The sequence below is a fragment of the Chiloscyllium punctatum genome, chromosome 16 (genome assembly GCF_047496795.1).
Source record: "Chiloscyllium punctatum isolate Juve2018m chromosome 16, sChiPun1.3, whole genome shotgun sequence".
Lineage (NCBI taxonomy): Eukaryota > Metazoa > Chordata > Chondrichthyes > Orectolobiformes > Hemiscylliidae > Chiloscyllium > Chiloscyllium punctatum.
The window spans coordinates 14645669-14662691 of NC_092754.1; the positions used below are offsets into that span (position 1 = coordinate 14645669).

A 17023-nucleotide genomic window follows, 5' to 3' on the forward strand; every position below is an offset into this window, starting at 1 on the left:
CTGGAAAAATGGTGCACTGAGAACAACCTAGCTCTCAATGCCGGCAAAACCAAGGAACTCTGTATTGACTTTCAACGGGATGTTACTCATGCCCCCTTACATGTTAACAACACAGCAGTGGAACGAGTGGAGAGTGTCAAGCTCCTGGGAGTGGTCATCCACAACAAGCTTTCTTGGATTCTTCATATGGATGCACTGGTTACAAAGGCCTTACAACATCTCCTCTTCCTCAGGCAGCTGAGGAAATTTGACATGACAGCAAATACCCTTACCAACTTTTATAGGTGCGCCATCAAGAGCATTCGGTCTGGATGTATCACTACCAGGTATGGCAACTGTACCATTCAAGATCGGAGGCGGTAACAGAGAGCGGTGAACTTGTCCTGGACAATCACAAAGGCTAACCCCCCATCTGTAGAATCCATCTACCAGGCCTCCTGTCGAGAAAAGGCTGCCAGCATTCTTAAAGATCCATTCCACTCTGGCAATGTTTTTATTCAACCTCTACCATCAGGGAGAAGGCACAGAGCCTGACCACATGCACCAGCCGGTTTCGCAACAGTTTCTATCCTATTGTTGTTAGATTACTGAACGGACTCAAACTCTTGACATTTGCTTGTACTTGTATTTTGTTTTTGCCGCTGTTTACCTGTTATTAACTATCTATGCTACTTAACTGTGATCTGCCTGTTTTGCTTGCAAGACAAAGCTTTTCACTGAGCCTCTATACACGTGACAATCAATTCTATTCAATTCATGAAGCGGGGAGTTGCTCGTGGCTGAAAATACCTGTGTTTAAGTTTTCTCCCATATTTATAACTTTGGCACTGCGATTCTTGGTAGTAACCCACCCTTTTGAAGGTAATGTGCTTAACATCATGTGTTTCTGTGACCCAGGCCAACAGTACAACTGAGATGGGAGCTCAGTGACATGACCTATTGAGACAGGAGTGCTGCAGCAGTATTCATTATGATCTACACCATAAATCAATCCTTGCCATTCTTCGAGTTGTACCAAATGTTAAAGTTTTTTTTAAATTATGCACAGTACCCCAGTTCACGTGACTTTCAGATTAAAGGTTTATAGAAAGCATGGACAGGTTTCTGTACTATGGAATTATTATTTGTGATTAAACAATGGCTATATGTGAACAGATAGAAACCATTTCATATAACACAACTAAAACTCTAAAATAGTCAGTTCTGCTGTAACGGGATGGTTGCCTTGTGCAGCCTTGCGTAATAGCACTTAAAGTATTGGTACTGTAGTCGCATTACAACCAACTTTTAAAAGTTTGTGCTGTAGAAACAGCATCCCAATTCATCAGTCACATTACTGCACGTTAATGAAATGCTTATTTGAACAGAATGACCAGTGTCCGTTCTGAAGTTCCCATTTACAAATGCACAGCTTCCATTATTTTATAAGAAATGCGGAGTGATTGATTGACTTGGCAAATGTCTGATTTATTAATCCAATAGCCATAGCTCACAGCAACTGCTGCAGAAAAGGTGACTGCTTTTGTCACATTTTACTGAGTAATTTAGTGCAAAGAATAGACAGCTGCTGATGAAGACAGCAGTTGTACACACTTGCTTTTCTTCCTCTGTGTGTCTTTCTCTGTAACTTTGTTTCCGGTTCCAACTGAATCAACTAGTTGAGAACCAGTCGGTTTCACTTGTAAACAACTCTTCAGTTCCTGATCATTTGCAGGATCCCTTCGCCACAGAAAACAATTCACTATAAGAATCTAATTTCTTGCTGTGAAATGATGTAGCCACCCTTGTAAATCGCTCTTTTTAAAAAAATTTTAAACTTTCGTTATGACAAGTATCTACTGAAACCCAGTGTAGGAACAAAGTACTGCAGATGCTGGAATCTGTACTGAAAATAAAAATCTGTACTTTCTGTACAGGGAGAGAGCTCTGAAGAGTCACCTAAACTCAAACCTTTAGCTTGATTTCTCTCGGTGGATGCTGCCTGACCTGCTGTGATGTCCAGCATTTTTTGTTCTTCTACTGAAACACACTTAAAATACTTTATCTGTTCTGACGAAGGATCACTGGACCCCAAAACATTAACTCCTCTTTCTCTTCACAAATGCTGCCAGGCTTGAGCTTTTCCACCAATTTCTGATTTTATTTCCGTTTTTCTTCATCTGCAGTTCTATAGTTTGTCTTTAGAATACCTGGTTTCCACTAAAAACCCACATGTTAAAAGTCTTGGAAGAAATTGCTGTGTAATACAGAGTGGTCAAAGTGATGGCAATGATGCTTTTCCAGGAAATTAAATACAAAGGAAAAGAAAAGGCAGCAATGTAAGAATAAATTGATATATTGGGAGGAGGCCCATTTTGAGTTGAACCATGGTAGTGTTTTGGATTTAGAATGGTCTATGCTGGTTAGATGACTTGCGAAATAAGAGCTACCACAAACCTATGGCTGCATCATAAGAGGACTGGCATATGAAGTCTCCTGTATGAATCTGGCAAAGAAAAAGGTAGAGCCTATGGCAGATCTAGTCCAAAGACTTTTGGACTGAATGCAAAAGAGGCAAAGGCAATGTTATGGCTCTAAATGCTAATGGAAAGCTAGGATTGAAAGTACCAAGGAAGGTAAAGGTAATCAACAAATTCTCATACTTTGGCTCAATGATAAACAAACAAAGTTGCATCCAAGAATGAGATCCAGTTTAGGTTAGTTATGGAAAGAGGAGTGACCAGTACTTTCAGTAGAGTCTGGAATGCCAAAAGCATCAGCATGAAACTGAAAAACCTTAGTGTCATTATGAACATGAAGTGTTGGATTCTATGGATGTGAGAGTTGAACTTAAGGCGGAAAGAGAACAACAACGTTTGAAACACTGGTGTGATGGCAGATGGTTACTTTTAGCTGGAGGGACAGAAAGAGAAATAAATGTGTTATATCCAGAGTATTAGTTCAGGAAACAAAACTGGTCTGTTTACTGGCTCTGATTTTTGTCCCCCAGTATATCCTGTCATGGATGTAATCAGGATATTCAGAATCCAGTCGTTTAATTTGGGATAATTTGCATTTGTTGAATTTTATGTTGAAGAAAAAACTGCTGAATATTTTTCTTACAGTTAACCTTCTATAAAGTGTTGACATTGTGGTAAATGGGAACGATTTAAATATGTGTAAACTTCAGTGCTATTGGATTTACCAATTAGGCCAAAAGGGTTTCCATAGCACTCCCATCAACGTATCAATATATCCTAATTATGTTCTTCTTGAATCATCCTGACCAGGTTGAGTTTTATAATTTCTCCTAAATATCCAAAATACGTAAAGAAATTAGTTTCCCATTTGTAATGTCAGGAATTTTTATAAGGTAATAATTTTCAAGGGAGAAAGTGAGGACTGCAGATGCTGGAGATCAGAGTTGAGAGTGTAGTGCTGAAAATGCACAGCAGGTTAGGCAGCATCCGGGGAGCAGGAGAATCGATGTTTCGGGCATATGCCCTTCATCAGAAATAGAGTAATTTTCAAAGAACCAATATCTTGAAATTACCTATTTAAAAGTAATTAGAATGAATCTGATTTGTGACTCTTTCCTTTTGAGTCCATATTTTTGCTTTGAAACAGGCAGGAGTCCATATATATGGTTTCACAATTTCAGTTTTGAATTTTCCTAAAATTTATTGGTGATTGCTTTTAATTATACTCCGCCATTTCTGAATTTTCCACTAGTAAAAATGTCTCTTTTACATTGACCCCTTAAAAGTTTTTCTTATTCTGAAAATCATCAGCCAGATCATCCCTCAAATTTCTAATTCTAGAGTAGAAGAAGCCTAATCTGTGCTGCCTTTCATGATTGATATAAAGTCTCAGTGAGTGAATATGGTTTAGTGTGGGACGCAAATAGTTCTGGTTGAGCTGAAATTTACAGGAAGCATAACCAAAATGATGCAGGTCAGGTATCCAGTCGTACATCTGAAGTAACAGACCAGAATGAGAATATGAATAGCAGACTAGCCCATGCACAGGCTGAAGAGAATAATGTGGCATTTGAAGGAGACTATCTTCAAAATGGATAAGGTATGGGCCACTACCTCTACCTCTTCTCTGGGTTAAATAAGACGTGGAGTTTGTGAATACTGGTTTGGCAGAGAGACTCTGAAGTAAAGCTGCAAAGTTTGTACAGAGGCTGAAAATAATGGATTTAACCTTCCTTTTTAATTGAAATAAGCTGTCGTCAATTCAGAATTGATGACCAGTTATTGAATAGAATGCCACTCAGTTCAAAAGCCTGACTCTATTCATGGCAGCAGCGAGAGTGAGCTGTCCATTTTTTTTGTTTGTTTCCATTTCTTCAATTTCTGCTCTTGTTTTTAATTCCAATTATTGTATTCTAAGATGATGCTGGAGAGTGGCGACTTCGTACACTTTTCACTGTACTCCTGTCGTCATGTACTTGGGTACATGTGTTAATAAATAAGATCTGAAGTTTAACTTGTCATATTTTAAAATGTTTGTTTTTCAACCTGACTCAGTGGTCAAGGAAGGTAGAATTGTTGAGTCAGTGGATATATTTGTCAATATTATTGATACCATTTCTTCAGTAATCAGCACAATTTCTGTTTTTAATTAACTTAATATGTTGACTTATTTTCAGGTGAGATATTTTCATTCACAGCCACATCAGGATTAGCAAATGAATCATTGTTGAATATTGTCTCCTTTCTTGTCGGTGTTTTATTTACAAGGGTTGAAGGTAGATGGAGTGATAAGAGCAAACTGCTGGGTTTGGAATCTGCAGTAGTGAAATAAGGAGGGGAGGGATTCCATGATTGATTATAAGATACTTAAAGATGAGAAAGGCTATTTGGCTTAACTTAATTCTTCAAGTCAGAACAACTGTAAACTTCTTCACAGCAGCTTATATTTATGAAATTATTCTGGGTTTTTATGGCCAGCATTTTGTCTGAAAGTCTATTTCAAACTTTTTATGCGAAGGAAAAAGGTCTTGACATCAACCCAAAGTTTTTTTTAAACAGTCTGGACCTATCTTGTACTGTCATAGCAATACCCAAGTGGAAGATACCAATAACTTGCTCAAACACTCAGTTTTGCCAGGACTAATCATCAGTATCAAAATCATTATTTTACATGTCAGCTTTAAATTCATCTATCACAGAGAGTCATAGTCATAGAGATGTACAGCATGGAAACAGACCCTTCGGTCCAACCTGTCGATGCCAACCAGATATCCCAACCCAATCTAGTCCCACCTGCCAACACCCGGCCCATATCCCTCCAAACCCTTCCTATTCATATACCGATCCAGATGCCTTTTAAATGTTGCAATTGTACCAGCCTCCTCCAGTTCCTCTGACAGCTCATTGCTTACCTGTACCACCCTCTGTGAAAAAGTTGCCCTGCGACTGCTTAAATGTTCTCTTGAGATCATTCTGAGCTGCTTCCTTCACTTAATTGCTGCTTCCAGCTTGCATTGAGTTTCAGAATCTGAGTTATATTAAGTTTTTCAATTTACATAAATTTTAACTTTGAAGTTGGGGCACCCTATTAAATGCTTCTGAACTAATTTGGGCACCATATATATGTAAAGGTGTCTTGTTTAGGCAGTAACTGATGAGTATTAATCATTTTGTAAAAAATCTACAATGCATGAAATGTGAAACATAAGCATCTTTACTGATATGAAACATCCCTTGGTGTTTCAGGGAAGTATGATAAAGCAAACTTTGAAACTGAGGCACATAAGGTATTGGGGCCGATGACCAAAGTAGATTCTGTGTGAGTTACTAAGTGTCTCCAGCATTTCTATTTTTACTGCTGAAAAGTGAATCATAGAATCTCCACAGTGTTAAAACAGGCTATTCAGCCCAACAGGACCTCTCCAAGCCTCTGAAAAACATCCAGATACATCCCCCTACGCTATATCTGTAACCCTGCATTTCCCCTAATGCGTGTAACCCACACATCCCTGAACACTATGAGCAATTTAGCATGGCCAGTCCACCCAATGTGCACATCTTTGGACTGTGGAAGGAAACCGGGGCACCCATTGGAAACCCAAGCAGACATGGCGAATGTGCAAATTCCACGCAGACAGTCAACCAAGGTTGGAATCGAACCCTGGTCCCTAGCGCTGTGAGGCAGCAATGCTAATCACTGAGTCACTATGCCACACTTTTGATTTAGTTAAAATGTTAAACTGAGATGGGCATAGGTTTCCCGGTTAAATGTCAAGTCCCGTTTTCAAAGCACTATTCAAAAAGAGTAATCCCATCAAATGACCAATTATTCAGTCATTTGATATTTATCAGACTTGTGTCAACATAAACAGAATGCTGCATATGTTAACAAGAAGTGTGATTAAATGCTTTAGTCACCCTAAAGATGTGATGAAATGCCATTTAAAGATGCAGGCCATCTCCGCATTGCAAACTTGTTCTGTTCATGAGTCGAATCACAAGTTGATTTGTCTGCAGGTCAAAACAATGCAGAACAATATAAAGCAGCTGTTTAAGTACAGGAAATGTTCATAGAAAACATAGGTGCAAGAGGAGGCCATTCAGCCCTTTGAGCCTGCTCTGCCATTCATCACTACCATGACTGATCTTAAAATTCAGCAATAGCCTAATTCTACTTTCTCCTCATAACCTTTGGTCCCATTCTGCCCAAGTGCTATATGTAGCTGTCCCTTGAATACATTGTGTTTTGTCACCAACTACTTCCTGTGGCGATGAATTGCACATGCTCACCACTGTTTGGGTGAAGAAATGTCTCCTCATCTCTGACCTAAATGATCCATGCCAATCCTCGGACTGTACCTATGTTCTGGAAGCGCCCCCCATCAGGAAGTCCTCCCTGCATTTATGCTGTCAAATCCTGTTAGAATTTTATAAGTCTCTGTGAGATTGCCTCCTCACTTGTCTGAACTCCAGCAAAGGCAAAAGTGAGGACTGCAAATACTGGAGATCAGTTATTCCTGATGGAAGGGCTTTTGCCCAAAACATCGATTTTCCTGCTTCTCTGATGCTGCCTGACCTCCTGTGCTTTACCAGCACCACTCTAATCTAGATTCTGAACTCCAGCAAAAACGATCCTAACCTAGTCAACCTCTCTTCGTACATCAGTCCCACCATCCCCAGAATCAGCCTGGTAAACCTTTGCTGCACTCCCTCGAGAGCAAGAGAATCTTCCTCAGAAAACGAGACCAAAACTGCACACAACCTTCTAGACAATGCTTCGCCAAGGCCCTGTATAACTGCAACAACGCATCCCTGTTCCTGTACTCAAAACCTCTTGCAACAAAGGCCACCATACCATTTGCTGCCTTTACCACCTGCTGCACCTGCCTGCCTTCAGTGCCTGGTGCACAAGCACATTCAGGCCTGACTGCACACTCCCCTCTCCCAATTTATAGCCAACCAGGTAGTAATCTGTCATCTTGTTATTTATTCCAAAGTGAATAATCTCTCATTTATCCAAATTATTGCTGCATCTGCCATTGATTTGTCTACTTGCCCGATCTGTCCTGCCCATCTGCATCCTTGTCGCAGTCAACCCTCCCACTCCACTTGGTATCATCTGCAAATTTTGAGATGTTATATTTTGATCCCTCATCCAAATAATTAATATATGCAGAGGAACCTCTATTAAATGAATATCAATTATCTGAAGAAGATTTCAAGGTCCTGCAAAAACATGACATCAAAGAGGTAAGTGTATTCGGATTACCTGGACTTAAGAACATGCGAAAACGCTGGGAGAAACAAAGAAACCCAAGCACTTCGAGCAACAGTGACTGGATTTTTTTTTTAAAGGCAAGGGTTAGTTACACAGACCTCTGGAAAAGTGCGAGGTTTTCAGGGTATTCCCATCACTTTACTGGGTCATTCATAAAAATAATGGCCAAGAAAGTAAACACGTGCATGAGGCAGTGCTTCTGCCTTTCTAAGATAAGGGAGCACAAGTGAGTTGCGTGTCAACTTTCTCTGTTCTTTCATAAGTTCTGTGTGAAAGTCAGCCTGTAGACGTTTCACACCTTTTAAAAAAAACATGAAAAGGCAAAAAGAGTGAACACATGCGCGAGGCAGTGCTTCTGTCTTTCTGTCACGAGACTGAGTTCATGGAAACTGACAAATGCTCTTGTGATGGTAGAAGCTGTTCGGGACCTTGTTTAATGCTGGGATTTCACATATTTTTGTGATGGTGAAGGTTTAGTTCTTCTCAGTTTAATCTTTAATTTGCAGAATGCAAAGATTAGTTTGTTTAAATAGCAGACTCATCAAAATTATAGTTTTAAACAAACTCTCCGGTAGAGCACAGCATTAAATCAGTATGGTTTTTCTTGTTTACCGTCAAATCGGTTATCAGAATAATCAATTACCTGAATGAAATAGTGCCAGCCCATCTCGTTCGATAATTGAGGTTCCTCTCTATTATGAATAGTACGGTCCTAGCACTGATCCCAGTGGCATCCCACTAGTTATTATCTGCCAATTTGAAAAGCACCCATTTATTCCTATTCTTTGTTTCTTCTCTGCCAATTAGTTTTCTGTCCATCTCAATACATTTGTCCCAATCTCATGTGATTTAATCTTCCACAATAATTTCTTATGCAGGATTTTGTCAAATGCTTTCTGAAAGTCCAAATATACCACATTGACTGGCTCCACCTTGTCAACTCTGCTAGTTACATTTTCTTAGAATTCCGAGAGATTTGTCAAGCATGATTTCCCTTTCGTAAATCCATGCTGACTGTCTGATTCTGCCACTGCTTTCTAAATGCTCTTTGTAAAGTTCTTGATAATGGACTCAAGAATTTTCCCCACTACTGGAGAGCAGCCTGGCAAGGTAAGTGATCTAAAAGCTTTCTTCGGGGATTTGCGGCCTTCAATTCAGGAGTGGAGCTGAGCAGGCGAAAGCAGAAAGCAGCCTGGGAAAGTAAGAATTTCTGATTTCGTCTGGGGGGGAATCTGATAAGTGACATCAAAGGATGGCTGTGATTTGATTGACAATAGTAGACACCTTATTAGCCAATCTGTTGAATTATTGGTGACAGCTTGCATTCAGTTTGAGATAATACGCTGAGATACAAAAACAGTTTAAAAATTAAATTCAAAACTAATTAAATAAAATAAGGATAGAGGGTTAGGTAATGTACTGTTCCTGCATGATATGGGAGCTGGTGGACCCATTGTGGTTCCCAGTGACCACATCTATAGTAAATGTTGGTTGCTTAACAAACTCTGGCTCAGAGTCGATGAGCTGGAGTCTGAACTTCAAACATTGAGACACATCGAGGGGAGAGTTACTTGGCGCTGTGTTTCAGGAGACAGTCACACTCCTTAGATTGACTAACTTGAATTCAGCCAGTGGTCAGGGGCAGGAGGGTGTGGCTGTGAGTAAGGCAGGTTGAGGGATCCAGAAGGTGAAATTGCAGGAGCCTCAGGCCCTGTTCTTGTCTGACAGGTTCAAGAGTTTTGCACCCTGTGTGCTTGGGAATTGGGACTGCAGGGAGGATAAGCCGACTGACTGCAGCACTGTCGTGCATGGAGCCATACCATTGTAATTAGGAATAGTACAGTTCGGGGCATAGGCACTTCTCTGCGCCCAGGATCAAAAGTCCCAAGGGTCGTGTTGCCGAGCTGGTGCTTGGATTCGGGATATCTCATCTGGGTTGCAGACGAACTTGGGAATGGGAGGGGAAAGATCCAGTGGTTGTGGACCACGTAGATACCAACGACATAGAAAAAACTAAGCAGAGGGTCTCCCAAGGGAGTGTGAACAGCTTGGTGTTAAATTAGAAAGCAGAACCAGAAAGGTGTTAATCTCTGGATTACCACCTGAGCCTTGAACTAATTGGCAGGGGTCAATAAGATTAAGAAGGTAAATGCATGGTTTTAACGATTGGTATGGGAGAAATAGGTTTGAATTTATGGAACATTGGCACCAGTACTGGGGACCTGTTCCGATGGTATGTAAATCAAATATTTAAAATTTTACTCCTGTATGGGATCACATCAATTGGATGCTCATAATTTGAGGATCCCCTGTATCTTCCTTTTTTTTCATGTAAGCACACAACTTGCACTTAAAGTATTTGCAGAACTCGAATAAACTGTAGTCTGCTGTTTCAAAAGTAACAAAAATGTTTTGTCTTTGCTTTATCTTTGTACTTGGGTTGCCTGTGTTCAATATTGAATGTTGTCTTTAATTCTAATATCAAAAATCTATGTGGCAACAGTTAGGGCACACCGTTAATTTAGTGTCAATAGATTGCTGGACAGCAGTGATTCACTGAGCTTGCTTATAACTGAAACAGTTCCTGGAGATGACCTGATTGCTATTCATTTATTATAGTTTTTTACTTACTTTTGCACTGCCAACTGTTGCAGTTGTTTTTTTCAGTGGAGAAAGGAATTTGTCTTTGGTTAATTTCCTTCAGCATGAGTTGTTAAGTATTGACAACCAGTTTTCACAGACTGCTGCATAAGCTTTTCATCTTTGAAGTCCAGTATTCTGTTAATGTAACCGGATCCTCAGAATTTAAACTTTTTCTATAATCTGTGCGATTTTTTTTCTCATTCTGTGGTTTTGCTTGATTTTACAAGATGCGTCATTGAAAACCTTTGTGACAACTTATTCATGATGATGTCACCTGTGCTTCGTTTGGTAGCAGTCTTGGGTCACATTTAGAAAGTTGCAAGCTCAGGTCCTACAGCTAAAAGTTTCTGTTAATAGTGATCTTATGCATTGTCAATGTGTCATCTTTTAAATAACATACAAAACTGAGATTGATCTGTCCTCAGGTGAGAATAAAGATTCCCTGCCACTAATTTGAAGATTTCCAGTGAGTTAGTCCTTGTGTTTTGACCAGTTATTTACCTCACATTAAGTATCACGTTATCATGGAGCTATGATTTAGGATGACATCCATGCAACAGGTCCCTCCAGTCTTTCTAGATTGCTTGTTGATATTTAGATAAAAACCTATACCGAGATATTATTACACACCCTCTGGAGCAGGTTTAAAACTCTCTCAACAACAGGTTATAGTCCAACAGGTTTATTTGGAAGAGCAAGTATGACTTGAAGCTAGGCATCTCTGGCTCAGAGGTATGGCTCGCCACAAGAGCCACCCAACATTGCTTGTCATGATGCACCGAAAATTCTCTGCAGGTGTGATGCCAAAGAACAGTTGATTAAACAATGTCTAACAAATGGTGATACAAAGATAATTTGAATTTCTCATCTCAAGATAAATACCAAAAGCTTCTATTCAAATGTAGCTGTCTAGGTTCTTGAAAATTTTGTCATACTATCAGCTACAGAAACCATTGGATGAATATGTTTCCGTTAGGCGGGGTTACTCGGACCCGTAGGCACAACCTTAAAATTAGAGGGGCTTAATTTAAAACGGAAATGAGGAGACATTTCTTCAGCCAGAGAATGGTGGACCTGTGGAACTCACTGCCATGGAGCGCAGTTGGACGCTGGGATGTTAAATGTCTTCATAGCAGAAATTGATAAATTCTTAATCTCACAAGGAATTAAGGGACACAGAGTGCGGGTAAGTCGTGTTGAAATGCTCATCAGCCATGATTGGTTGATAGAGTGGACTCGGTGGGCCAAATGGCCTTGCTTGTGTCTTATGGTCTTATTGGAAACAGTCATGATTACACAAGTCATGTCCTTGAGCAACTTTCTTTTTGTCTGATGTTTAAAATAGTTGTTGGATTCATCAGCCAGACACCTTGCTTCCTGTTCCAGATAACTGAAAATTTTGCATGCAATTAGGTGTGGGAGCAGTTGGCATATTCGAATTCATAATGGTTTTGTTCACGTCAGTCACTCAAATTTTGTGCATCCTATACTTAATACTTTTTTTCATCAGTATGACACTATTTAAAATTTCAGACAGAAATCCATCAATATATGTGTATTATCAAGAGGTTGTCATTTAAATTCTTTGAGTATTAAACATCTGGAATGCTGAAAATCGCATTATCAGGAACTGGAATAATATTTTTGATCCCATATTAAATTGATTCAATACTGCCTCCTTTTAAAGATTGATGTCAGTGTAAATAAAATATATTGAGCAAATTTTTTTTCACAATTAACTCATATGACAAAATTTCAAGAAACTGTGGAATAGATGGGTTCACTAATAATGTTGATTGCACCAGTATACAGTACACCAAAACTTAATTGACTTAGAGTAGGCGGATGTGGCAAATTAAAGTCCGTATCAGGAATTAGAGGGTGATTCATTTTGGTGGGAGGAATGAAGAGGCCACTGTTTCCTCAGATGGTGAGAAATTAAACCATGTAGAATAACAAAGAGATTTGGGATTAAATGACTAAACGTAGGAATGCATGAAGACTGAAAGCAGCACAGTGGAATTTTTTTTCAGGATAAATAGAATAGCAAAGGAGGTACTTAAAGTTATTACTAATTTTGGTTTGACCAGACCTAGAACTCTAATTTCGAGGAAGTGCAGAAAAGATTTGCAAGGATGCTACCAGAATTAAAAGAAGACTGTCAGTGAAAAAAAAAGCCTGGGTTGTTTTCTCTGGATGAGAGTCGGAAGATCATTGGTCCTTAAGATGATCAATGTGTTTGATAGGGTGGACATGAAGAAACTGTTTTGACTTGGTGAGTCCAGAAAAAAAGGGCACAGAAGGCAAGATGATCACTTATTCAAATGGTGAGAATGTGCCACTAGCAAATAATTGAAATAGTTCAAGAGTAGTTTTCATAGATTGGAGAAAAGAAGGTACAAGAATGAGATAATAAGATTTGGTGGAGGCTACTGTGATGCGAAGATCAATTAGATTGAATAGTATGGTTCTGTCCTTTTCATTATTTGTGAAGTGCAGTATGTACTTCCTTACAGAATCAGTTGAATTATTGGTTCTAAACTGTATACTATACCTGCAGGTAATATCAGGACATTAGGCTTGAAATTATAGGTATGTTTTCATTTTTTGTGATATTTAAAGGTGCGATATAAATGTAAGCTAATACTGTTAGCGTGCTTTTAGCATCTGCAAAAAATGTTCACTGTGAAAACAGGAGTATTTTCCTGGAAGATTTAAACAGTTTCTTGCTGATAAAAATGGGTTAACTAACTTATAGGTACAGTAATTACTTGTATTTAAAGCTGCAATTTTCTACTTTGTGAACAGAATCTATTCCTTTTCCATCCCATGGTCAGTATATTTTATACTTGGTGTGGGTTTACTTACCCACAGGTATGTATCTCAATTTTAAAATTTGCCGCGGCAAGATTTTGAGTTTAAAATGATTATTATTGGTTCTCTCCTACATACCTGAAACTAAACACAACATTATCGAATTGAATTTGCACGTGCAGGTCCGCATACAGATTAGTAAAAGGTAGTAGGCAGTACACTTAGAAGTTGTGGGCGGCACGGTGGCACAGTGGTTAGCACTGCTGCCTCACAGCGCCAGAGATCCGGGTTCAATTCCCACCTCAGGCGACTGACTGTGTGGAGTTTGCACGTTCTCCCCGTGTCTGCGTGGGTTTCCTCCGGGTGCTCCGGTTTCCTCCCACACTCCAAAGATGTGCAGGCAAGGTGAATTGGCCATGCTAAATTGCCCGTAGTGTTAGGTAAGGGGTAGATGTAGATGTAGATGTAGATGTAGGGGTATGGGTGGGTTACGCTTCGGCGGGGCGGTGTGGACTGTTTCCACACTGTAAGTAATCTAATCTAATCTAATCTAAAGTTATGATTAACTTTAATCTTTGATTTGCAAATTCTGGTCTTCTACAAGGCATGCCTGGTTTTGTGAATGAAATTAAGCAGAGACAATGGCCTAGTGGGTATTATCACTGGACTGCTAATCCACAGACCAGGGTCATGTTCCAGGGACTTGAAATCTTCAAATCCTGCCATAGCAGATGCTGGAATTTGACTTCAATAAAAATCTGAAATTAAGAATCTAATGATGACCATGAATTCACTGTGACTTTGAAAACTGGCAACTTTCATTCATTTTGTATTTGATTTCGACTAGGCTCGTCATCAAAAGGCAGTGATTCACTTCAACGTGCCAAGTGTAAGAAGAAAAATCAAAGAGTTAGTTTTTATACTTTCTATACAGTAAACCCTGCTAAGAAGTCAGCTTGATAGAACTGGGACAGCCTCTACTACTTCCAATGTCATTCTGCTAAGGTTGAATTCTAGTGCTTGATTCTGATGAATTTTTGTCCTTTGGTCAATGATTTTTTTTATTTTAAAAAGTACTTTCATCCAAATTGCTATAAGTCTGCACCTTGAATCATCAGCTTCTTTGATCCTGGTTACATTTGATGAACTGTGCGTTCTGTTTTCCTGTAGTTAATTCCTTAAATTCTTCTGTAGGGCAATTAGTTGTTCTTGTCACAATAAAGCATCCAGTTTACAAAGCAGTTTTGTCTATGTAATTTATCTTTGGTGCAACATCAAGAATGATGACCATGCTGCCAAACTGACACAGCCTGTGGAACAATATCTGCATTCCGCACTGCCTTCAGGAGACAAAGGGGTAAAAATGAGGGTGCAAACTGCGTTCAGCCCCCCTGAGCCTGCTATGACATTTATAGCGTTCATTATTATTATCATAGCTGATCCTCGAACTCAATGCAGTCTTTCCACTTCCTCTTCACACCCCTTGATGTCTTTATATCAAAAAACATGTTGTTCTCTTTTTTATTATACTTGGTAACCCAACCTCCAATACATTCTGTTACGGTGAATTCCACAGGTTGACCACTCTGCCTGAGAGAGATGCTTCCTCATATCAGTCCTAAATAATGTGGCATTATAAATTTCAGAACGTCAATAGTTGTTCATGGATTGAAAGAATCAACAAGATATAAAGTGTTATACTCAAAAGGAACAGCAATAACTGTCTGCAATAAACTATTAAAGATAAGAAATTTAAACAGGAATTGAAAGCAGTTTATCCATGGCTTGGAAAAGAGATTCAAGATTACACAGACAAAACTGCTTTGTAAACTGGATGCTTTATTGTCACAAGAACAACTAATTGCCCTACAGAAGAATTTAAGGAATTAACTACAGGAAAACAGAACACACAGTTCATCAAATGTAACCAGGATCAAAGAAGCTGATGATTCAAGGTGCAGACTTGTAGCAATTTGGATGAAAGTACTTTTTAAAATAAAAAAATCATTGACCAAAGGACAAAAATTCATCAGAATCAAGCACTAGAATTCAACCTTAGCAGAATGACATTGGAAATGTCCAGAGTTTACTCCTTGTCCAGAGACAGACACTTTTGGTTGGAATCCTGGACAGATTCCACCTTTAATCGGGTAGTTGCCAAGTTAGGTTGTTATGACCCTTTTATGAAAGAGAATTGGATATACAGTTCAAAAAGAACCGTGTCCGAATGTACAAAGTGGAAACGGGAGCACAGGATTTGATGCGGTAGAGAAAGTCATTTTACTGAAATATAAAGCTGGATTGTTCTATGCTTCAGGATCCTGACATCAAGACTGAAACTGAATTAATAGGCTGCATTTGTTGGCAATGTGTCTGTCTGGCAGTCTTCCCAGAACAACCTTCCAGTTGTTTGCCTACTGTTGGGGACAGCAGTTAGGGTCCAGATCCTTCAGGCCCAATTGGTCGACCCCTTTAGTCTGGAGCCTGCGCAGAGGTATGAACTGCTATGGCAGGTTAAGAACTGTGAAGGAGCCTCAACATAGAGACATGCTTGATAGCATTTATGAAATTCAGTGGCAGTGAAGGCTAATGCAAATAGGGCCCCTATGAGTGGAGGGAAAACCTGACAAAGAATTGTTGATGTTGTAAGTTGTGACTTGTCTTGCTTAAAGCCCCGTCATTTGGGTATTGAGTCCCAGAGTCTGATGACCACACCGACCTGCCACTGAGAGGGCATCTAACTTGCAAAGGTGGCCTCTACATGGTGGAGGCAGCTTCAATTTTGATGAATTGCTAGTTTGTAATTGTTCTTAATTTAAACTTTAAAACTTGTTATTATAAGCGGCTACCTGTGGAGAGGAGAGGACAGCTGTTTTGCTCCCCTCCCAACTCTGGAAAAATTACTCAATGGAGAGAATGTATGGTGTGAGATCCCAACATGACTCCCTCATATTTTCTGGACCCATGCTTCCAATCTTGCCACTACATGATTGAGAACATACAACCGAAGGATCAAGTACCAAACTCTACGCACAGAGGAACCTCAGCCATCCGAAGGACACTGGCAGGGAGTGTTTTGTTTGGTCAATTGAATGCCGAATAATCGAATGTCAGATCACATCATTTAGCCAAACATTGGGACTTTGCAATCTTGCCGGATAATCCAAAATTCAGGTTCCTCTGTAGTATGTTATATTACAGTTGACTTGGGAGTCCAAGTTGCTGTGATAACTACGCTTCATTTTAACATGCCTGTTGTAGTTTGGAGCCATGAGTTGTAATAGAAGAGGGACTAATTTTATTTGCATCACATGGCTGACTAGGAATCTCTCTTGCTTTTAACTTTCTGCCATAAACATGTATCGGAAGGTGTAATAATTGTAACGAGGTCAACCAGATGGACCCCATGGAATGAGTTCCCTGATTTGGGGCTGTTAATTTATCCAGTCAGAGCCCTGGCTGACTGACAAACAGGAATGTCAGGGTAAAAGAAATATGAACAAGAGTGTCAGAGGTTCTGCTCAATCTGAGAGCCAGCTCTGAGGAAGCTGCGTTAGTGTCAAGGACTTTCTATGAGTAAATAAAGGGTGACTTGGTGATGGGATACTGACCTCTGTAGAGTTATTTCAGAAGGATTTGCAGGTTGATAAGAACACAGCTTCTTTGACCATTAAATGCTTGGATAGACTGGAACAGAGCTTTTGCTGCATAAGCAGGAATGCTATCATCCACTATGCCACAAGATTTGTTTTCGTGTTACAACCTCCTCAAAATTTTGTCTTAAGTTAGGGACTGAATGCAGAGTTACAATTAAATATTCTTTGGTAGG

General features: G+C 39.6%; 1 protein-coding gene across 5 annotated transcripts in view; it reads left to right on the forward strand.

Annotated features, from left to right (window-relative positions):
• Positions 1-17023, forward strand: part of prkcz (protein kinase C, zeta) — a 428930-nt gene that overhangs the window by 168095 nt on the left and 243812 nt on the right. The window lies entirely within an intron of this gene.